This window comes from Ictidomys tridecemlineatus, chromosome 10, assembly GCF_052094955.1.
Source record: "Ictidomys tridecemlineatus isolate mIctTri1 chromosome 10, mIctTri1.hap1, whole genome shotgun sequence".
Lineage (NCBI taxonomy): Eukaryota > Metazoa > Chordata > Mammalia > Rodentia > Sciuridae > Ictidomys > Ictidomys tridecemlineatus.
In genome coordinates this window covers 88519791-88545411 of record NC_135486.1, presented here as the reverse complement: position 1 = coordinate 88545411, position 25621 = coordinate 88519791, and positions in this window count along the sequence as shown.

The following is a 25621-nucleotide window of genomic DNA, read 5'->3' as shown; positions in this document are numbered from 1 at the left end:
AAATAAAATTATTTATTGGTGTTTTGCTTTTTAACTTATTTAAATCTAAATTTTCTCTATAAAACTATGAAAAATGAAGCCAAAACTTTTACTTATTGTACATTTTTTAATTGTAAATTTATTTCAAGACCTGTAAAGGCAGCAGTAGATTTTGGAACTTTAACAATAGAATGAGAGTTTGAGGTTTCCCCATTTGTTAGTATTGAATCACCAAAACACGAAATAGAGATTCTACTGAATTTATATATTCTTCATGTAATTTTAGCAGCAGAGAGGTTACCTTTGGATTTTCTGATATTTTAAAGTAATTTTAAATCTAGGTTGGAAAAACAGAGAGCAAATATTTGCTGTATTCTATTTTTGATAGATTAGATTTGAGTTTGGAGGCCCTGAATTAAGTGAGACTTGACTTTGGATGTGAATCTGGTCTTGTCAATCTTGCTGACACAGCAAACAGAAAGAATAGGGGGAAATTCAGGTTCTGTAAGGCCACACACACACACACACACACACACACACACACACACACATACACACATACATTTCAGCAGAAATCAGAAATGCAGGCTCACATTGGGATCTGTGGAGAATACAGCTTGCTCTGAGGTCACAGGAAGGAAATTCTATTTTACCAGGAATGTAAGTTTGTTGAAAGAAGGAACTTGTTCTTTTCTCCTTACAAAACAGCAACAGTAATCAACAGTTTCCAACAAGGGAGCTGATGTTTGCTGTGTTGGTTTTCATTTTTGTCACTCTCTAGCCCTTGCTCTGCACTATGGTTACTTTTACAAAAATTTTACTGATCCAGGGATATTCTCTGCAGCATTCTCCACAATTCAGATCTCCACTAAAGCAAAAAATGGTTTACTTTATAGCATTCCTGGTGTTTATTTTTAACACATAAGGTGTCAGCAAGATAAGAGAAAAATATTGACCTTCATTAAGCATCTGTAGTGATTCTGCTAGGTGATTCTGTAATATTTCTATATTTTTTGTAGAATTCAATCTATACAAAAACCATTTACAGTTGAAGAAGCCATGTCAGAAATACTGAGACAACAAGTGGAGAATTGAGACTCAAATACTGATTTCCTATCTGTCAGTCCTGCACTTGTTGATATGATGCTCAACAATTATAAGCATTAAGTCACTAGTATCCTGTGAGAGTAAGGGGATGAACAATGAAAGAATTAAGGGATGAATTATTGTTTGGATAAACTATGAAATGCAATGGTCTAAAATTGAAGGTTTTTTCCCCAGACTGAAGGAGTGGGTTAGAGCATGTGAAGAATATACATGAATAACTAACTATACAGTGAAGCAGGTTATTATAAAGTGACTTAAAACTGACGACCTATGAATACTCCATGAATTGAGAAATTATGTCTATCAAAGGCTATGGATGGGAAATAGGTGAATCTGAGCTAGAGATTGATAACTGGGAGGATTTTTCAGAGGTAGCACAATGTGAGATTTTTCTGGGCAGTAGAAATCTAGGCACACAGGATTCTGATAAACCACACATCAGATTTCTATCAAGATAAAAACAGAAATACTAATTTTTGAAAGATGCACTGAAATACTCAATGTATATTTCCTGCTTATTGTACAATTCATATGCATCTGAAAATGTAATGTGGTAGGAAAAGTAACAGTGGGAAAATTATATTAATAAAAGACATTAGAAAATAATAAATATTTGTGATTTTTGTGAAGAAAATGGTCACTTCTCCAGTTATTGGAGAAAATGATATGATGGTAGCAGATACTTATAGGCCTTTACCATTTATCATATCAAGTTAAGCAATTTATTTAATTATCTCACTTAATATTTAAAACAACATTCTGGGGTGTTATCTCTGTTTTACAGATGAGAAAACAGAAACTGGAAAAGTTATCTGAAGTCACACAGGTAGGAAGTGACTGATCCATGATTTAAATGCCTTTGGTCAAATGTCAAGGTCTATGTCAGGGAACAATTCGTGTTGGAGCCAGAAAGACTGGTAGAGTGTTAGTAGGTAGAGAGGGTTTGGGGAGACCAGTTTTCATTGGGGAGATGAAATAAGTGAAACCCTAAAATTGAGAGAAAAAAACTTTAGTTTGTTGAAGCATTAAAGATATTTTGACAAGTAGGAGAAAATGTAAAGGGGTAGGTTGGAATAATGAAAACAAACAATAGTAATAACAGTGCCAAGAAAGAAAGAAAGAAGGGAGAGACAGAAAGAGAAAGAAGAAGGAGAAAGAGGAGGGAAGGAAAGATGGAAGGAAGGAAGAAAGTGAGTAAAGAATTAAGGAAGGAATTTGGATATGCAGGAAGCATCCAACGTAGATTAGATCACAGAGCACAGTGATGTGTCTCATTCACCTTTGTTTTTTCCTATAGTTACCTATGTTTGTCTAAATATGAATTCATTATCAGATTGAATTTTAGAAAAATTTATTTAAAGGGCTATGTGCATTGATTTTGTTTTCAGGGAGACAATTCTTTACCTACTCTATATACCCTATATACCACTTTCTCTGTCTTTAATATTTTCTAGGCAAATTTTATGTTTCATGTAAGAATAAAAGTAAATTGTTCAGTAAATGACTCCTTGACAGAGGATGGATGTCAAAATTAGCATGCTTTCTGTTCATAGTATTTTCCCCCTGGGTTTTTAATCATTATTTCAGTTCATGTAAGTTGGAGCTCTTCCTTAATCAGCCTTTTAAAGTGTGTTATACATTCATATTTTTCATGCAAAAAATAATTGGAGCACTTTTATTCCCAGGTCTGTGCTATCAACATATGTATGATTCTGAAGGGTCATTGTCACTTGTGGTCTAACTAAACTCTGCACTGGTTCAATAAAGTCTGGTAGACTTCAAAGTTGTTTCATTCTCTGTATCTTTGTATCACCTCACTGGTTACCAAGTTTTACGTAGACTTATCCTGGTCTTCCTCCTTTTTTGGCTAGAATTTGGGGTATGTGATCCTTCTGGGTCTCTGACTTACCTCAGAGTCTCACGTGGTTCTCAAGTGGTCTCAAGTGCTTAGGATATGAATCCTGTGTTGACTTTCTGGACATTCATTGTGGTTTAAAGACATACAGAGAAAGGAAAATATGTAGAAGTGTGTTTTTGGGGGGTATTTTTTCCCAATGACAAGATGTTTTTAATATTCAATCATTAACTATATTATATTTTAATTTACTGGAAATTTTGACTACATGATTTGTTTTCTAGTTATATTATTATTTATTATCATCATGACTAGAGTTTGTCTCTTTCAAAATGTACTTGAAATAACTGAATTAAATATAAAGAAAAATACGGAGATTGGTAATAAAAATAGATTGAAGCCATTTAAAGGAATCAAAGAGGAAAGATACTCTTAGATGTTTAAAATGGTAGAATTAATATAATTCTTTACTGCATTTGACTTTCCATCATCTGGCAGCTAAGTAAGAAAAAACATGTCATATTGCCTAGGTTCAACTTCCTGAAGAAAATGTTCTTTTTTTTCTAAACACAACAAAAATTTTCTTTCTTAAATAATTGTGTTTTTTTTTTTTACTTTTTGATTGATTTGTATTGATTGTAAATATTAATGAGTTCTGGGTGATATGGTGATATTTCTAAACATTTATACAGTGTGCACTAGTCAAAATCAACCTCCCTTTATCTCACTCTTCTTTCCCATCTCACCCAAACTCTAGTAATCACCATTTTACATTCAGGCAAATTTTTTATTTTTATTTTTTATCTTCTATGTCTGTATTATTTTGCTTAACATAATGTCCTCTAGTTCTATCCATTTGCTGCAAATGACAGGATTTTTTTCTTCATGGCTGAATAATACTCCATTGTGCATGTCTACCACATTTTATTTATTTCTTCATTTGTAGATGAGAACCTAGGCTGATTTCATGTCTTAGCTATTATGAATAGTACTGCAATAAAAATGCATGTGCTTTGGTATGCTGATTAATTTCCATTGCATATATTCTCAGAAGTGGGAGAGCTGTATTATAGTTTTAGCATTCTAAGGAAACTCCATACTATGTTCTTATTAATAGTGTATAAAATTTCCTTTTTTTAAAATACATATATCTTTGCCAGCATTTTAAATGAAAATTACTGGTTTATCCTTATAAAGAGACCATGGTTAATATAATATGTAATATTTCCTACTGAATTTTTATAATACTACCAAAAAACTTCTTTTAATTTGTTTTGCTCACTTGCATCTTGATAATAAAAATTTCTCAGAGGAAGAAAATATGTGTGAGTGGGTGTGTGGCATTTTATCTTTTTTTTTGTACCTGGGTTTCAGCCCAGGGACACTTAAATACTGAGCCATATCCCCAGCCCCCTCCCCACTTTTTAAAATATTTTGTTTAGATATAGGATCTCACCAATTTGCTTAGGGTCTCTCTAAGTTCCTGAGTTTGTCTTTGAAAACTCATGATCCTCCTACCTCAGCCTCCCAAACCACTGGGATTACAGGCACGCACCACTGTGACTGGCTAGTGAGGGATATCTTTTTGATGGGACCTATATTTTTTGATTGCCTGAACAAAGAAATCAGACCAAATTCACAAAGAGATGCAAATAGAGACTGACTGCTTAAAATCTGGATTTCTAATACCCAGAGTGCAAGTTTAGTCATAAAATCCAAGAAGAGTGGTGTGGAAGAGGAATTTAGGATGAACAACACCAGTTTCTCCATTCATGAAAGAACTGAGGCCCAAGTAAACCAAACTAGTGTCTAGGCAAACTCCCTCCTATTGAGACAAGGAGGGAGTTTTAGTAGGCCTCCATGAGACTAAACATCCTAACTCCCCAATTCTGTCTCTGTCAATCATTGAGGTGAGAACAGAAATAGAATTTATAAATAGGAATGAAGCTTCTTATAGTCAGTAGAATCTAAAATGTACAGTTTTGTTTAAAGTTTAACATACATGTCTTTCATGATCTTCTTATATTGAAAGTTCACAATTAACTTTAAGAAGAGTACAAACTTAAAATGAAATATTATTTTTAAGTTGATTTATATTGAATATAACAAAGCGATTTCATTTTTTATTTTGTCCCACAAATCAATCCACATAACACAGAATTAGAGTGATAGGTTCTTCCAAGACATTTATACCAGTATGTAGATTCTTATCTCCTTAATTTGTCAAATCAATAAATTAATGAAAGAGCTCTTGAAAGATTTAACTTGTCAAAAAAATCTTGAAATTTCAGAGGTTTAAATGATCCCCTGCTGGTATTTTCTCATTTTCTTTCTCATCCCTTACTCCCACGCTACTTCAGTGTAAATTTCCTACAAAACCTGTTCTTTGTAGAAGAAGCCCATAAAAACATCTCCTCATTACTTCATTGCATCTCCCAATCAACTGGAAATTAGGAAGTTCTGACACTGAGCTTCATCACCATTTTCAAGCACTTTCTGTCTGCTTGCAGTCAAGCAATTCTTGTTCTCCACAAGCTTTGAGAGCTACTTGTTTAGTTTAAAAAAATGTGACACTGTGCAGCTGTTCCAAGAGAGCCCCCAAACCAAAATAGAGAAAGCTCTGTCCATTTGCGGACATTTCTTTCTTCCTCTCTATCTTGTTCCCGGCTGTGGACATACAGACGCTAGTGTTGGTTATTTAAGCCTCTATCCAAAGGGATTATTAAAATCCTCTTGAGCCAAATTTTCAGGAAACAAATGGGTTTCATAAATGTATATTAATCTGTTTAGCTTCAGTTAATGAAAACATACTACTCTGGTATGAATCATATGTGGCATGTGAAACCCAAACCCCTCCCCCAGGAATGTAACCAGAGGCATTGAGGTGTTGGAATGTGGCCTCATAGTCAGGATGCTTCATGGGAGGTATTCAAACTGTAAAAGAACAGATCTGCATTAGGGACAGTTTGATTTTAGAATGACAAGGTAAGCTCTGGTCTCTGTGCATCTTGAAGGTTAGGGGAGGACATCTTGACTCAGTCTTACAAGAACAATATTTTGGCATTTTCTAAATGCCAAAGCAAGTAGTTGCTTACTACAGTGCAACAGCAGGGCACATATGCCCTGGCTCTTGGTGTTCCTTTGCTCAGGGGTTTACTGGGCCCCCTAGTGACCACTATGCACAGCATGATAGGGCAAGCAGTTGGTTCATGTGTGCAGCATCGGGGCCTCTTCCAGTGGGTGTTGTGTAGAATAAGCCAGAACTCTGTCTTTGAGAGTTGAGTCAGTCTGGAAGGCACAGAATATTGCCAAACATAGGAATAGTGTCTTTGTGTTTGATGCAGAGAATTGTGAATGGGTCTCATGGAGACTTCTTCTTTTAGAATATTAAAACTCATTTATGTAGGAAATGACTACCTGGCCTTGTGTGCACTTTAATTGAGTGCATTTCCACTACTTTAGATGATCTGGTAGCTTGAGAAGGCATGGGGTGGAGTGAAAAGTGAATGATGAATTCTTAACAATGGTATTGAGGCCCTTTCTCTGTCACAGGCTACCTGGTGACAACTAATTCATTGACATTTGAGAATCTATTTCTTCTTATCTAAGTAGGAAAATAAATATCTGCTCTACAAATTTCATAAGAATAGCAGTTCCAGATAAATAGCTATCATGGGTAAATTACTTTACAAAGGTTAAAGCTATAGGAATCTAAGGAATAAATTTTATTTTAAACACTATGAAATAGTGCTGAATATTTTCAAAGTACAAAAAATGAAATATAATATGGTTGAGATTAAAATGACTTAAAATACATGCATATAAATAGAAACAAATTATGTTAGATCTGATTTATACTCATAAGGATTATTTTCAAATATGTATATTTTTGCTGATTTAAACATAAAATTATGTATTTTCAGTAAAATGCTATAACTCTTACTTGTATATTTTCCATAATGTTACCATATATAATAGGCTCATAGATCTTAAAAAATTGGTTATAAAGGAATTTCTGGTTTACTATATCTTCATTTTTCCCTTTGGTCTATGTACACCATCTGCATTCCATGAACCCTGGGGTAGCTGGATCACCCACTGATAAGCTAGATAAATTTGAGGCAGGGTATAAATCAGACTGATCTTTACCTAGGATAAGCTCTAACAGAGAATCAACCTTTAGCCTTTTGGACAATGACTAGATCCAGTTCACTCCATTTCCCTGTAAATTAATCCAAACTAATCCTAACACATTCATTTCAGAAACTTTATACTGAGGCCATTTCTCCATTGCTCATGCTGGAATTAAACCAAACCTCTTTGTGTTGGGGAATGTTCAATTGGTTAGATTCAGAAGAGAGAGCTTCAATCTGCAGACCTCACAGCAAGTGATTATACAAGTAAGACACGTGCATCAATCCTTCCAACTGCAGTCATCCAAGTGGGCTGTTGGGCTTTGTCACTTTGTTAAGTGCTGACTTTAGAATCCATTTGTAAACTGAAATGCACCAAGCCTATCTTTGCTGCTACATTTGGAGTTGCAAGTTGCTTCTACTGGTCAAGTGGGCTTTTCATTTTCACTTGAAAAAAAGTGTGATATTTATAAGTAGAATCATTTTGCTCAATTTTATCAGTAGGGGTCATATAATTAGCACTGGTAGTATTGACAGAAGAAAGAGAAGGAGTGATAGTTTTGACTTCAGTACCTACCAGATACTAGGCATTGTGTAAGGAATCTCACATTAATTACTAATAATCCCTTAAAAGTTGGGCAAGATTTATTTTATCATTTTTCTTTTATTGATGAGCAAACTGTCAAATAAGTTGCATCTACATTGAAAATGACATCAAATCTCAGGTTCTTTCAAACTCTTAAAACTCATTACAAAACTAGTGGCAACTCCACGAATACTGAATAATTATGGATAATATACCTGATGTGTACGAAAACAGATACTTCTAGAAGTTTTCAGAGAACACATAGGATCCTGCTCTCATAGGAAAGTGCATTCTTCCTTGCTCTTTTGCATGTTCTGAGGTCCTTTAACCTCATGTTTGTCTGTTGGCATTGAATAATACATTTTTCGAGTGGCCAGTGATTTGGTTAAATCTAAATCTCAGCCCCAAATTGAAAAATATGATAAACAAAGAGATTCATAGTGGACACAGTTTATGCTTCCTTACTAGGGAATTTGCTGCCCTCTCTAAGCTCTTTTCCAACTTGTGTATATGGTATCTTATGCCTTTTCATAGCAATAGAGATCAAAACACTTCATAGTGCTATCCATGGCAGGAAGACCCTGGGACAAAGGTCTTGGGATTAAAAGATACTGAGGAAATTGTGTAAAAGGAAGACAACTTTGCCTACCTGAATCTTTCTACTCATCACAAACCCCATCCTATTGGCCTATCAGAAGACACCCAGGTATAATTGGGAAACAATGGTGTGTTTGGATGTTTTAGGATGCCAAGACTTTCTTAGGGATTGGCAATTGCAACCATTATCATTTAGTGGACAGCCGTCATACAGGCACATCCTTCTTTAGATAAAGTTTTGAAAACATTAAGGATAGGATGGCATGACACAAGTCAATGAGGTAAATTTTTATTTGGAAAAGGAAAACAGGTGAGGCAAACAAGAACATTCTTGAAGATAAAATATATATCAGTCCACCTCTGCATGAAGAATTGAAGACATATATTTGAATCACACTCTTTTATCTTGCACTCTATTCTTTATGCAATAGCTCTGTAAACCTAAGAATGAGGAGAATTGGCCTTAGAAACTGGGTGTTAATGTTTGGATATAAAGTGTTCCCCAAAATCTCATGTGTGAGACAATGCAAGAAGGTTTCGAGGTGAAGTGATTGGATTATGAGAGCATAAAGATTAACTGAGAGGTAACTGAGGGCAGGTAGGGTGTAGCTGAAGGAGGTGAGTCATTGGGGGTGGACCTTTGAGGTGTATATTTTGTATCCTGCAAATGAAGTCTCTTTCTATCTGATTGCTGATCATCATGTGAGTACTTCTCTTTGCCATACTCTTCAGCCATAATGTTCAGCCTCACCTTGAGCCCAGAGGAATGGAGGTGGCTCTCTATGGACTTGGACCTCTGAAACCTGGAGCCCTCAAATAAACTTTTCCTTCCCTGGTTGTTCTTGTTGAGTCTTTTAGTCACGCAGCGAAAAAGCTGACTAAAACACTAGAGAAAAAAAATATTTTGAAATATTAGCATTTTAGGAGATTTTCTCCTACACATCTAACTAATGGGGCATTTAATTCTGGAGGACCAACGTGAAAGTCACCTGTTGGAAGGAACAATACAGCTTCTCAGTGAGATGTCAGAAATATCCTCAACTTCACCATCATCTTTCCTTTGAGTGTAAAATTTGAAAGCTGAGGTGAGTTACTTTCACTAGGACAATTTCACTAGGAGTGATAAAGATACAAATTGTGTTGTAGAATAGAAATTATTTAGAAACCAAAGCAAAAATATCAGTAGTAATTCTAAGCTACAGATAGTAAGATTTTCTAGAATAGAAACATGGTAAAATGTTAGAAAAATTTTGTACTCATTTAAAAATATTTTAAAAGCACTAAAATTTTACATCCATTTCTAATTTAAAAATTCCAATAAACTAAGAATAGGAAGATATCTCTTATATTAATAACCCTCTTGTGTCATTATTCATTTTTATTTAAAAAAAGTTTTAAATTGACACATAAAACTGTATATGTTTACTGTGTAAATGAGTTTTTCAAGTAAATACACACTGTGGAATTAATATGTACTGCCTCACATAATTATCATTTTTGTGGTGAGAACGTTTTATATCAACTTTCTTATCCTAGGTTTTTCAAGAATAAAATATATTATTAACTGTAATCACCATATTATACAATAGATCTCTTGAATTTCTTTCGCTTATCTAAGTTAAATTTTGTATTCTTTGACCAACATCTTCCTAATCACCCCTGTCTAGCCATCCTAGTTCTGGCATCTCTGTACAATTTTACTCTCTACTTCTATGAAATCATCTTTTTTTCCCATTTTGTTTATTTATTTAATTACTTACTTACTTACTAGAGATTGAAACCATGTCCTAAGCATGCGCTCTACTAGTGAGCTACCCAGTCCCACTATTTACATTACATATATGGCTGAGATCATGTAATATTTGTCTTTCTGTGTCTGGCTTATATTATTTAACATAATGTCCTGAAAATTCCTACATGTTTTTGTAAATTATATGATTTCCTTCTTTCATATATGCATTTAGTGTGTATACTACATTTTATGTGTTCATCTGAGAATGGACACATAGGTTACTTCCATGTTTTTGTATGCTACAATAAACATGGGGTGCAGATATCTCTTCAGCATCGAAGTTTGAGTTCCTTTGTAAATATACCCAGTAGTGAGATGGTTGGATCATATGATTGAAACTTTTGTGGGAAACTCCATATTATTTTTCAGAATGATTATACTAACTTATGTTCCCACCAACAACATACCAAAGTTCACTTTTTTCCACATTCTTCCTAACATTTGGCATCTCTTGTCTTTTTGATAGCCATCCAAACAGGTGATATTTCATGTTTTTAATTTGCATTTCTTTGATGATCAATGATAGTTAACATTTTTTCATATGCTTGTTGACCATTTGTACGTTTTCTTTTAAAGACATCTATTCAGTTATTGTGCCCATTTTTTCTTAACTTGAATTGTTTTCTTGCTATTGATTTTTTTTTTTTTGGTTCCTTATACATTTTGTATATTAACTCTTTGCCAGATATATAGTATGAAAATATTTTTTCCCAATATGTATATTGTTTCTTGTCTATTTTTTTTACTCTGATGTGCAAAGGTTTTTAGTTTGATGTAATCCATTTGTTTATTTTTGCTTTTGTTGTCTCTGTCTTGCGGTCATATCCACAGTCAGTACCTAAACTAATGTCATGGAGCTTTTCCTTCTGTGTTTTCTACTAGTGGTTTTAGTTTCTGGACTCCATTTATGTTTTTAAATCTATTTTGAGTTGATTCTAGTGGAATAAAGAAACTAATTCCATTCTCCTGCATGTGGATTTCCAGTTTTGCCAACATCATTTATTGAATAGACTGTGTTTCTTTGCTTGTCTGTTCTTAGTGCCTTTCATTAAAAAATCAGTTGACTTGAAATGCATGGTTCTGGTTTATTTATTCTATTCCCCTACTCTACATGTTTTTATGCTAACATAATGTACTTTGATATTATGACTTTGTGGTATATTTATTTTGAAGTTTTGTAGTGTGATACCTCCAGCCTTATTCTTTTTGATCAAGATTGTCTTCTTTATTTGTGATTTTATTGTGGTTTCACATGAATTTTAGGACTTTTTTTCAATTTTTATGAAAAATGACATTGCATTTTGAAAAGCATTGTGTTAAATCTGTAGATCATCTTGGGTGATGATTAACGATATTAATCTTCCAATCCATGAACCTGTGATATCTTTCTATTTATTCATATCTTCCTCAATTTCTTTGATCCATGTTTTATCATTTTCAGTCTACAAGTCTTTCATTTACTTATTTAAACTTATTCCTAAGTATATATTTATAACTATTATAAATAGGGTTCTTTCTTGATTTCCTTTTCAGATAGTTAACTGTTGGTATACAGAAATGTTACTGATTTTAATATGTTGATTTTGTATCCTGTAATTTTACTGAATATTTATTAGTTCTCATTATTTTTTGTGTATTATTGGAGTTTTGTAAAAATAGGAGCATGTTGTCTGTAATCATGAGTGATTTAATGTCATCCTTATATATTTTGGTGCCTTTTATTTCTTTCTTTTGCCTAACTTCTCTGGATAGAACCTCTGTTACTATATTAAGTGAAAGTGATGGTAGTTTTCAACATTTTCTTATTGCATATGATGTTAGTTGTGGGTTTGTTATATATGAGAATAATTTTGTTGAAGTAATTCCTTCTAAACATATTCTATTAAGAACAAAACATCATGAGAGGATGCAGAAATTTGTAAAATGCTTTGTCAGCATCTATTGAAATATTTGTGTGGTTTTTGTACTATATTTTGTTAATATAATTTATCAGATTTATTGACATCCAATGATGAACCACCTTGCATTCCTGGGGTGAATCCCACTTGATCACAGTGAATGCTCTTTTTATGATGCTATTGAATTTCATTTGCAAGAATTTTGTTGAGAATTTTTGCATTGCTGGTCATCAGGGATACTAATTTGTGGTTCTTGTTTTTTGAATTGTCTTTGACCTTGGTATCAGGACAATATAAATTCATAAATTGAATTTGGAAGTATTTCCTGTTCTTCGATTTTTTGAAAGATTTTCAGAAGAATTACTGTAACCTTTTCTCTATTTGATTTTATTCATCAGCGAAACCAGCAAGTCCTTGACATGTTTTTGATAGAAGAAGTTTTATTACTGATTCTATATGCTTAATAATAAAATACTAATAGTTTTCTATTTCTTCATATTTTCACTTTAGTAGGTTCTGTGCATTAAGGAATTTATCCACCTCTTCTAAGTTAACCAATTTTTGACATGTAATTGTTGATAATAGTCTCTTATAAACCTTTGTATTTATATTGTATTAGTTATAATGTCTCCTTTTTCATTTCTATTTTACTTAGTTAAATTTTGTCTCAGTTATTGATAGTCCAACCAATTTTGTCAATTTGATTTATTCAAAAACAGTAATTCTTTCTTTCAATTATCTTTTCTGTATTTTTATTGTCAGTGATTTATTTATTTCATCTCTGATTTTTATTATTCCCTTTCTGCTGTTAACTGTAGTGTTCTACTTCACTATCTTGCTCTGACATTCAAGTCATTATTTGATATAAGAATATCGCTAATGTTTTAATATGATTTAGTAATCCATAATAAACTGTTGAGTATATTTGAGTAGGTTATAAAAATGTTGTGTCCAGATTTTCTATCCGATTTCATTTTTGTGTAGTCACATTTTTATATACTCATCTTTGTTGACATCTGGAGATTAATTTTTTTCTAAGAAATATTTGGAAGTAGTGAAAATTTGGGGTATCTTTGTTAAGGTCTTGAAAACATTTTGAATATATTGTTGGGATCACTTTTGCTCAATTCCAGATATGTTTCTGTTTAAAAAGTATATAATTAGAGTAACCTTCCTAATCTTTTATTAATCCTTTACTTATTCCATGAAGGTGGAGTGAGTTGTCTTATTGGGATAAACACAAAGATAAAAATAAGAGAACTTAATATATACAAACAAAGGATGGTTCTGATGTGATATATGTTCATGGCTTATGGTTTGGATGTTTGTGGGTCTTTTGGATAGTAATGAACTATATCAAATATTGGCAAATTTATCCCATAAATTTTGCAAAAGCATCTACAGACAATGTATTTTAAAAAGTGTTTGTTTACACAGGCAAACAGTAGGCCAGATTGACCTACAACTTTTGTGGATTCCTAAACTATCTTTTATTCTGTGGGTGATGTTTAAAATTTGTTGTTTGCTTGATGCACTTATTTAGATATTTTCTTCACCATAAGTTAATAACAACAATAACGTTTGTTGACTACCTTGTTTCTGAAAAGGTGCTAGGTGTTTTAAATAAATAAATAATTTCATTAAATGCTCATAGCAATTTTGTGAACTGAGAATCTGGGGAATTCAATAAATTGTACAAGGTGAACAGTATGGGTAGCACTATGAGGATATGTCACTCCCAAGTTTAAGTCTTAAAATGCAATTCAAAAATTATGGTTCTGTGTAAGACAGGAAACATCAAAATGGAGAAGAATATTACCTGGAGGAGAGAGAGAGAGAGAGAGAGAGAGAAAGAGAGAGAGAGAGAGAGAGAGAGAGAGAGAGAGAAAGAGAGAGAGAGATTGATTTAATTAAACCTGATAATGAGTGGAAAATTCATTGGTTTGATTGAGTACTCATTTGACACTTCCACAGGAGAAGTAAGTAACCTTCTTAAAGTTAAACCTACCAGTGAGAATATATATATTTTTTCCAACCCATTTCTTTTTAAGCATATAGAACAAACCAGCATCAGATCTGAGTAGAGATGGCTAGTTAGAATGTATGGATCTCTGCACACTGACTTGTGGCAGTTTGAAGGAAGCATTGTCTTTTCTTTGCTCATCTGTTTTGTATTTTAAATAATCTGTTTTCTTAACATATTCTTGGGGAAAATAAATTTAAAACCTCAGTTTCTTCCCCCATGTTCTTCTTTCCCTTTCTTTTTGAATTCTTATGAATTCTTAACTTTGATTTCAATTAAATATCAATTTGTAAAATGCATTTCAACTCTTTTAATTTCTCAAAGTGAATTATAAATGTTAAAATAGTTTTATAATAGTTACATAAGGAAATCTGAGAAAGCCTTACAAAATCCAAAATGAAGTTCATGTGATGATGAGTAATAAAAATAATGCAATACTCAGTTACAGATTTTGTCACTGTAGTGAACATCATTAAAAGCATGGTTAATTGGGGAAAAATGTGTTAAATTTTAAAATACTTTGAATATAAATAGAAAATATTTTTAAATAATCATAATTTTAGTAAAAACTTATAATGTGCTTAATCTTTTTATTTATTATATAAATAGGTTGGGTTAGGAGAAACCAAAATTTATTTTCCAAGTATCATTAATTCTTAAATGTAAATGCCTTCAAGGAAAAGTAAAAACATGATATTTAATAAGGTTGTTCTTGAATCATCAAAGCATTGATATTGCTAGAACTTCTTGATATTCAAAAAGAAATATATATATATATATATATATATATATATATATATATATATCATCAATCTTTTTCTTATTAGCCCCTGCTCCCCTTCTTCTTTGCCAGGATGTTAGGACTTTTTTGATCTGCATAAAATTTTCCATGAGAAGGCTAATTCTTAGATCTACTTAATTTTACTGTGGGTTACACATAACAGATCCCTCCCAGCCCTTATATCTGTGTACATATAATCCAGTTTTCTTTTTCTGTTCTTTCATTATCCATATTTTGAGTTTTACCTATTTATTCATATATCAGTTTTTGAGAAGTAGAAAGAGAGAAGGTCAAGTCAGTTTATTTTACTATTTTTTTGTGTTTTGTTTTAAAAAGTTGATGAAAGATTTAAGATATTAATTGAGGAAAGCCATAGGACAATTGTTATTAATTATGTTCAATCAGCTCTTAATTATTTATGTCAACACCTTGCCTTCATGAATGTTGAGAGATAATAGAACAAGAGTCATTTAAGTTTTGACATTACCCAGTGAGACAAGTTATGGTTCTAAATGAAGATGATAAATGAATTAAGGGGATACCACCTGGAATGTAGAAAGGTGTTTGTGGAGTGTTAATATCCACACTTGTTTCTTCTGGCTAAAAGCAGGCACTGACTGTTTGCTGCAGTAGAACCAATTTGCACTGAAAATAATTTTAGCTTGGTTTTCTGCATTTGTTAAATCACCAGCAGATTTGAGAAGGTACTTGCCTAAGACCAGTCTACAAATTTGCTCAGTATTGCCTTGATTTAAACCACACAAAATACATTTAAAAATGCCCATGCCATTATATAATGTACAATATATATCTATAGCATTTTTCCATTTTTACCATGTTTGTTAAATGCGCCAGCCTTAAATAATCTTTTTTTTTTGCACACCCTACCTTGTTTTTTCCAGTATGATATGATGTCATCATTGGTACAACAACATCCAAAAGATATTTCTGAAAATCGCAGCCAGAGAACATTTTTGGGTAGCTTTTCCATACCTTACCCTCAACCCTGGATGTATATATTTTCCAGAGAGGAGAACTATCAATGTTTTTGCTGTTGCAATTATTGCTACTGGTGGTTTAGTTTTTATTCTTCTTTATTAACTTATTGTTCATAGTTCTCATACAAAAACATTTCAAATTAAATCAGAGGAAGGTCTATTGTGAGACTATATTGTTGTACGTGATGGATTCAACCATACCATGCTCAGCTTTTGTTATATAAACCCTTACATTTGAATTTAATCATAACTGTACTTAAATTAGTCATTTGTCTTCAGTTTTGTCTTTCCAAATGGGTAGTGTGATATATTTTTATTAAATCTATAGATTTTAAGCATTTTAAGAAGATGTACCATTTTTATTTAAATTAAACAATCTTTTCATAAATAATTTAAACATCTACAAATATTAAAAAATAAATTTCAATCAGTCATTTGTGAGAGGGGATCCTAAGCTAAACTTCCTACTTTCCAAGCTATTACAAGTACTATTTCACTGCAATAAAGTAAATTTTCTATTAGTTCAACACATTTATATCTGATAAATTAAAGAACCCAAAATTATTTTATTTAGAAACTTCTTTGTGTCTGTGAGTTTTTACATATTCCAATTAGTTTTTAAATTTTCTATTTGTTCAACACAGTTATATCTGATAAAGAACCCAAAATTATTTTATTTAGAAATTCCTTTGTATCTATGAGTTTATACATATTTCTTTCTCAGTGGTTTTCATATCTTTGAGATTATTTGAGGGGCAACCTGCCTAATATCTTATAATTAGAGTGTATGACCAGATAAGATTTACATAATGTTTAAACATTTTAAAATATTCCATTAGCATGATCAAAACATTGGAAAAATTCTATTGCTACATTGTGAAAGTGATTCATAAAAATTCAACACTGCAAAAACTATTTTTTAGATGAATATTTGAATTTTACTGAACTCATTTTAATCAAGATCTAGAGATGAAGCCATCTCTGGAATTCCACCTTTGTAGCACAACCCACCTATAGCTACTTTTACATAAGATGACATCTTATACACATTGGTAAGCTTAATAAATTATGAAACAAGGGTTCATGTGATAAATGTGTAATTATGAAAAAATCTAAAAGTCATGCAAGAATAACTAGTTTGTGGGATGATTTCAGAGTTACTATATCCTAGGGGTACCTCAGAGAGCATTATTTGAAAATCTCATAGTCCATATGGCTATTGACGAAACACAACTTAAAGCATGAAACTTGGCATAAAAATTTGAGTTCCTTGCTGTCAGCTATTAGTTAGTTAGACAATTTTTATGTTTAGATTATGTGAACTGCAGGAGTTCTAGAAATTGCAAAAGGCAATTTTGTAAGTGACTTTTAAAACCAGCATACCATATTTGGGAATGATATCACATCCAAATTTAGTAGACTTAAATAAAAAGTAAGACAGGTTCTTGCGGAGTCAGATTTTATAATCTAAAATTCTTTTAACCAACAGAAACTGAATCATACTGTTTTTAAAATGTGTGGTTATTCTGTGAATGCTTTAAAAGGAGGGGTGCATGTAATATATTTAGTATCTTTTCTAGGACTTATTTGTTTCTACCTTCTGTAGTCTCTTGCTTTGACATAGACTTTTTTAAATTGAAAAGTAATTTTCGCACAGCTTTGGTCCTTACAGAAATATTGTCACATTTCCTATAAGGAGAAAAATTAATAGGTAGAAAGACTGCTTTACTTCTTGCTGAGCCCTGTTTAATAGATATTGGTAAAATAGTCACATAACTGCATTAATTATAAAATACTTAAAATCTGAGGCAAGGCAACAGCTTATTTTGGTTAAAACCTACAAAATCCACAGAAAATGTCCTGATTTTATTTGGTGATAAATTAATAAAACCTCCCAAACTGTTAGTGCGTAGTTCATACATGGAATACAAATCTGTGATGAGGTAAATTTTAATAGATCTCTATGGAATTCACATTATGTCAAGTAAGTGAGCTTTTTTTTTTTTTTCTGAATTAAAGCTTTTAGTGACTAAAACTCCACCATCTTTTCACACTAATTCACCACCTACTATGAATTAGATATGGTAGCCCCTGCACACAAAAAAGTAAAAAGAGAAATTCAGTTTTAGCTCTCAAGATGATCTTAATATTTGGAGATATAAGGATTTCTCCCCACTCTTTATCCCTTAATAATAGCAAAAGTAATAAAATAGCAATAGTAGTAGGAACAACAATATTTTGTTTTTTACCTTTTCCTTCATTTCTGTGATAAAGAGATTCTTGTAATGTCTGTGCAAGTGTATCTGTACTTGTGAGTTTGAGAGAGAGAGAGAGAGAGAGAGAGAGAGAGAGAGAGAGAGAGAGAGAGAGAGAGAAAGAGAGAGTGTGTGTGTGTAAGATAGGAGAAGCTGAACTTGAATTAGAATTTCCAACATCTGGCATCTGATATTTATTCTGGATCAAAACACAGCCGATGTTGGGGGGTCTTCAGCAAGTTATTTGAGCTCTTTGCTTCTGTTTTGTTACTTAATGAGGGTTTCTTTAATAATAATTCCCAGAGCTCCTATCCTCTAGATCTATTTGCCCATTATGCTCTGTTGATGTCTTACAATCAGTCTCTAACAGACTTTTATTGCAAGCTTTCAAAGAGAAGGGAGCACTTTGAGGACTAAGTTGGAAAAGTACTCTAAGAACAGTAGATGAGTTTCATCAATTTTCTTTAGTATAAATCAAAACAGATTGCATTTTCTCCACACCTCAACATGGCAAACAGAAAATAAAATTACTTAACAATTCCAGTCACGTCTTTCTTTCAAGATTTTCCTTGAAAGTCCCAGAGTAATTGTAAATGAAATTCATAAAGAGGGAAAAAACACAGTTATTAGGCGGGTGTACATCAGCATGTGGGCAGGATTTAGCTGAGCCCCTTTTTCCTATTGAAGAACTGATCAGACGATTTGACAGCTGGAGTTTACATGATTGTTGTACAATAAAACAGGACCACAGCTACCTTTTGCTGTGTTCCAAATGTCAAGTGCAATTTTGAATACTTCTTCTCCTTTATAAAAAATATGTTCTCTTTGTAAAAAGAGATGATGGAGCCATCTTAGAAGTGACTATATTCCTACAGAATTCAATGTGCATAAAAAATTGAAGAGAAATTATACCTATGAAATATAATTAAAAAGGAAAGGAAAAACTCATTGAAGTTTAATGGCTGGGTTGCAAGAGAAGCCACACACAACATAGTTGGCCCTCTGAGGTCTGAGGTAAATGGATTGCAGGATGTGTAGTTGGAGCTCAGCTGTGAACTCTGTGATATTTTGAGAAAAAGGATTGAATGCACATTGCTTTGTTGAAACTCCCTTAGAACTCCTAACAAATCTAACCATTTTGGATGCCAAAGACAGCATTAGAAATTGTGGAAAACAAGGGTTGTAATAGCTAAATTATGTAACATAATTAAGTCTTAGCCCTAGGTAAGATTTTATTTCACTCTTCTATATTAAGCACATCATGTTTGGAAGAATGAAAAGAGAAATCTAAATAAATTACCCCCATTTTATAGGGTTGTGATGACATGTTTTAAAACTTTTGTGAAATTGTGAGAATAGTTGCTTTAAGTTAAAATTAATTAGAATTTAAAATTACTGTTTATGTTTATCCTGGACTCTTTAATGATCCCAAGTAGTAGAAACCCTTAATAGATAAGGTATAATTCACTTATTTTTAAGTGAATTATTTGTTAGTAATAAGCAGCTTCATTTTTGTTCCCCTTTAATAATGTGAATACTTGTCATACTTAATCATTTATGATTTCAATATTTTTTGGTAACACCCACTTTATACCAACCAATGATTTTGCTGTTAGAGAGAAAATAGTTTAAAAAGTCATATAAATATCTTGATTACATTAGAGATGGGTAATATAAAGTTTTAGAAAAAAAAAGAGTGTGGGAAAGATAATGAATGGATAATGTCAAAGGGGGGAATGAATCAGGAAAATGGACATGCAATGTTAATTGTGGCAGTAAAAATTTTAGATTTGGTGATTAGTCACTGAGGAAATGACTATTCAGTAAGAATCTGAAGACATTGGAGCTATTTATTCATACGGATATTTGTGGAAAGAGCATTCTAGCAGTAAGACAGCAAGAATGTGACAAGGACCCAGGAGGATTATGCCTAAAGCATTTGGGGGACAAAAAGAACACCTGTGAGTTCTAGAGTAGACACAGTCAACCAAAGGAAAATAAAGAACAATTAGAAACTTCACATATAAGGGACTTTGTCATGCATAATAAAAATAATATCTTTTATTTTGAATGAGAAGCCTACTTTATATGTCAAACTTTGCAAACTGTGAAGGACTAAGTACTAGGTTTTGCAGGACAAACATTTCCTGTCATAACTACCCACCTCTGCAATTGTAGTACAAAAGTAACAATAGATAATACATAATACATGGTCATGTTCTAATAAAAATTGATTTAAAAAAATAAGTGGTGGAGATGGTATGTCAAAAAGGCAGTGAATTGGGAAACTGTTTGTCTTCTTTCTCTCATAGAAACTCTGAGTTTATAAATATAGGCCAGAAAACCTCTTTGAGAGCTCTAGAGTCCACTCAAGAAGGAATTCCAGCAAATTTCTGGTGTTTGACTAACTTGTTTATACCCACCTCCCAGCAGTATGGTACAGAATAACTTAGATAAAGTTCCCCTAATACCAGGAAAAGGAAACAAAAGAGTGAACTGGGTGTACAACATTATGACATGTCTGGGGGTAAAGTGAAGGACTAATTTCAGTGTGATCTGAATTAGAGCACTAAAATGACAAATGCTAAAGTTTGGAATCTGCTAAAAATAGAGACCAACCTGCAGCACATTTGCAGGCAGACTCCAGGGACTCTGGAAAGCAAAGTTTAAGAGCTCTTAGAACTTACAGCTAGGAATACTGGTAAAAGTATTCCTCTGAATGAAGCAAGAATGCAAAGAGAGGAAGAAGTTTTTTTCAAACTTCCAACTCCAAGCAAAAGACTAGGTTATACAAAGAAACAAGGAAACATGACCCTACCAAAGGAAAAAGATAAAACTCCAGAAAATGACCCTAAAGAAACACAACTATATGAGCTACCTGACAAAGAATGTGAAATAATTGTCAATGTGAAATAACTCTTCAATGGGCTAAAAGAGAACACAGACAACTGAATAAAATCAGAAAAAATGATACATGAATAAAACAATAATATCAATGAAGAGATAGAAATTATTAAAAAGAGTCAAATTTTGGAACTGAAAAATACAATAAATGACCTGAAAATTTTAATACAGGCATTCAATGCCAGCAAAAATTCAGCACTTTGAAGAAATGTCATATGATATCATTGGATCAGAAAAAATGAAAAGAAAAGACTCAGGAAAACCAACAGTATTCAAAAGAACTTGTGGGACTGTTATGATATAGATATAAAAGTGTCCCCCAAAACCTCATGTCTGAGGCAATGCAAGAATTTCCAGAAGTGAAATGATTAGATTATGAGAAGCATAACTTAATCAGTGGCTTAATCCACTTATAGAGATTAATCCACTTATAAGGTGGTAACTTTAGACAGGTAGGGTATGGTTGTAGGGAGTTGGTCAATGGGGCTGTGCCTTTGGGGTTTGTATTTTGTCCTTGGTGAGTGGAGCTCTCTCTCTGCTTCCTGATTCTCATGTCCTGAACTGCTTTCCTTTATCACTGGGATGTTCTGCCTCACCTCAGGCCCAGAGCTCTGGATTTAATTGAACATGGATTAAACTCAAAATTAGGAGAATCCACAATAAACCCAGATTAAATCAGTATTTCTGAGCTTAAAAAAGTTGTGTTCAGTGTTTTACCCATAAGTACTTGTTGACCAACTTCTTCTATCTGTCACATTTGTGATTCCATTTGATAGATGAAATAACTAAATTACAGAATATATAGGAAATATGCCCCAAATTACCTAACTAGAAATACCATATCAGGATTCAAATTCATATCACTGTGATTTCAATTTTTTTCAAATATTTTTTCAAATATATATATATATTTTTGTTTGTTTGTTGTGCTGGGATCAAATATATTTGCTTGTGTAGACTAATGGTTCTCAAAATATAATCTGTGGAACCCTTTTTAATGGTTTCATGAAGTAAAAATCAACTTCATAATAATATAAACACTACTGTTTTTGTTTATTTGCTTGTTTTTACAGTATTGATATCTGTAATGATAACACAAAAGTAATACTGAGAGGAAGGGAGCTATAAACCTCTGGCACCAAAGCATGAATCAGGGTAGCAGAACCAAATTATACTAGCTCTCATTTTATTTTTACCACCATAAACTCACATGAGCCAAAGGCTAGCTTCATTTAAAAATATCCTTCATGAAAGTAGTTAAAACTAAATTTTATTACATCTCAAGCGTGTAACTATCTGTAATAGTCTGTGTGACCAAATGGAAATTATATAGAGAGTACACAAAGTACATATAGCAGAATGAGCCAAGAAAAGTGAGTGACTGCGTTGTTAGCTGATCTAGCCATATTTTTTTAAAGCATGGAACATCATTTTACTTTAAAGAATAGCTCAGAGACAAACTATGCTTATTGTAATTTGAGTATTTTGTGGACATTTTGGGGATAAAAAAAATAAATGATCACGTCACTATGTCAAAAGCAACTAACAGTATTTGTGGCCAATAGCAAGTTATAACTTCCAAGTGAAAATTAGAATTTCTGAAAAATTCTATCTGTCTCTGTGAGTGAGGGCTTACTACTTCTTAAAGACTATTCTTATAAGATCAGTGGCAATAGTAGTAACTATAATTTTAAAATATTAAATATGTCAACATTGGAAGAGCTGTATAATTTAGAAACCTGATATTTTCCAAATTGCCAATGTATAATGTTGCAAAATAATTTGTGTGAGTTAAAAGATTCCTTCAAAGTGTAAGACAGACCATTGGGTTATAATCTAAGAGATGAAAGAAGATAATTGAAAGAGGTTCAGACCCACTTTGCAATTAGCATTTTTAAAACTTTCAATTTTTGTTGAAAATTTAAAGAATTTCTATAAATATTTTAATAGGCTATTAAAATGCTGCATGCTTTAAAAACTACAGGTGTATAGAATTAGGATTTTTTTGTTTAGGTTTTTTTCAAACAAAACAATATATGACAAAAGATTGAACTCAAAAGCAGATATGATTACTTAGGTATTGTTATGGTTTAGGTATGATGTTTTTCCTAAAAGCTCAGATAGGAGACAATGTAAGAAAGTTTACAGGTGAAATGATTGGGTTATGAGAGTATTACTCTAATCACAAATTAATACCCTTACAGGGTTATCTGAGGTGGTAACTCTACACAGGAGAGCAAGGAGAGCATGTCATAGGCCATGTTTTCAGCTGCTTTTTTTTTTTGACCACACCCTTCTAACATGATGTTCTGCCTCATCTTGCACACAGAACTATGAAGATAGCCATCTATGGATTGAGACCTCTGAAACTTTGAGCCCCAAATAAACTTTTCCTCTTGTTAAGCCTTCTGGTCACAGTAATGAGAAAACTAAAATAGGTGTCTTTAAAAATTTGCAAATGTATTAAAGAATATCATACTTATTTTTTTTAATTTTGAAAGATTCTATTCATAGAATATCATTTATGTGAACATGGCATATATTTATTATTCTTAAATACATTGATAGAAACTTCACATTTTCCATTTCAATTTCTAATATTTTAAGTATTGCTTAATGTAATATATATAAACTCAAGCTTGTTGTGGTCCTTAATTCTTAGGAGTATTAGGGGTCTGACACCAAAATTTGACAACTACTATTGCAGTTATACAGTGCATATGTGTGAAGTACTCAGGAAACTCTCAACTAGAGGAAATAGTGAGGTTTGTCAATTAGCTGGTCTGTTTTCTTTGATCAGATTTAGGAGGAAAATGAAAATAATGTGACAAGCAAATGTCAAATGGCTTCTCAATATAGAATCAGTGTAACCTGCTTTTATGACTATATATGATCAACTCTGCTACAAAACAGAATAGTAAAACTTGCTCTCCGTAATTACAGGGATTGATACAGAAAAAAATCTATTTCACATAATTTTTTTATTTGAAATATTATGCAAATTTAAGTAGCTATTATATGTTCTGAGATAATTCACTAATATTGATACTCAGAAGAGATTTAATTCTGTAAATTGATATGTATTTACCAGTACCCTTTTGAAGTATGGGATTCTTTTGGCATTTGTCTTTCAGAGAGAAATAAATAACTTCTAAAGAAAAAATTAATAAATGATATAACCATGACTAAAATGACCAATTCCAATAAAGCTATAAAATATCTATTTTTCTACCTGATCAGTCTTTGGACTTAGTCAGAGGGAATACTTTTTCAGGTAGATTCATCCAGATGGCTCATGCAATGCTAATAATTCATTGCCTCATATTCTAGGGCCACCTCCTCATTCTCGTGTTGTCTTGCCCAGAAAAAGGCTATCTTTGAATTATGAGAGGAAAGGGTATCAAACTCTTATTTAGCCTCCAGGAGCAAATTTTCTTTTGCAAACTCTCGTGTTCCTATCCTCTTTGCCTCACTCTTTCCTCCCTTTGCAAACTCAAAACTCAGATTTGGGTTATGTTTCATTCTGACATATAGAAGGACATATGGTGGTAAATTTTCTTCGTTCATCAGCATATACAGAGCCATGGCTCTGATAGATGCAAATATGATAAAGTAGAATCACTGAAAATAATATGAGAATTAAGAAATAGCTCTCATTTTGGAAATATGATTTCAAAATCTGTAATTTTAGGAATTTTCAGAACACTCAAAGTCTTATTTATATATGTGAATGATCATCTATTTGTTGAATTAGTGGCCATCAAAATGCAATAAAATAAGTCTGAAATGATAGCTTCCTTTACTGCAAGAAATCTTTCTGGATCATAGGGTATCCAGAATATGATCCTTGTAAGCTATCTTCAATTTTGTGAACACCTTCCAAAGCACTAATACATGTTATTTATTTATTTGAAATATGGTACTTGATTGCAAACTAGTGCTTTGTAGAAGGAAAGAAACTTTTTACTAAGGAATGGCACAGAATCAGCAAATTCTTATTATAACCCAGAAAAGAAAAGCAATAAGGTTGCCTAATGATTTAATCTTGACCACAGTTTCTTTCCTTTGTGTGACTAGAGCTCATTAGGCAGATGAATTTTCCCTATGATTGCAACATCTGCAAAAGGGGTAAAAGCAAAAAGAAAAATCTATCTTTGCTCAGTTTCAGATTAATCTGAAACCCTTTAGGCCTCAGTAGGTGCCCAGGGCACATCCTGCACCCATGTTATTTTTAGTTTAACATTATTCTTCTGTTACTGGCAGCAAGATTGAAAACTGTCATGACTCTCAGCAAACCTGGTTATTTCAGAATACAAGCTTTCACAGCATTTCCCTCTAATGGCCCAGATTAGAAAAGAAAGGTTGTTTATACGTTTAAAAGGCCAAGGTCTCCTGAACCATCAAAGCAGTGGCTTGTGGTTTTAGAGCAATACAACTTCCTGCTGTGTGCAATGGGTGAGTGCCTGTAGACGGCGCTGGAGCTGGGCTGCCACTGGGCACCAATGCTAATTGGCGTTCTGTGAGGAACACTCCAACAGCAGACGAGCCTTAGCATTTCATTTCATTTGGAGTGAAACATACTCTAAGTAACAAAGGACACATACCTTCAATGATTGCTTTCTGCACATTTTTCTTTTCAGGGAATGGACTCGTAGATCAAATGCCATCTTGTCACCTCCCATTTCTATACTAGCTACCTTTATAATGCTTAAG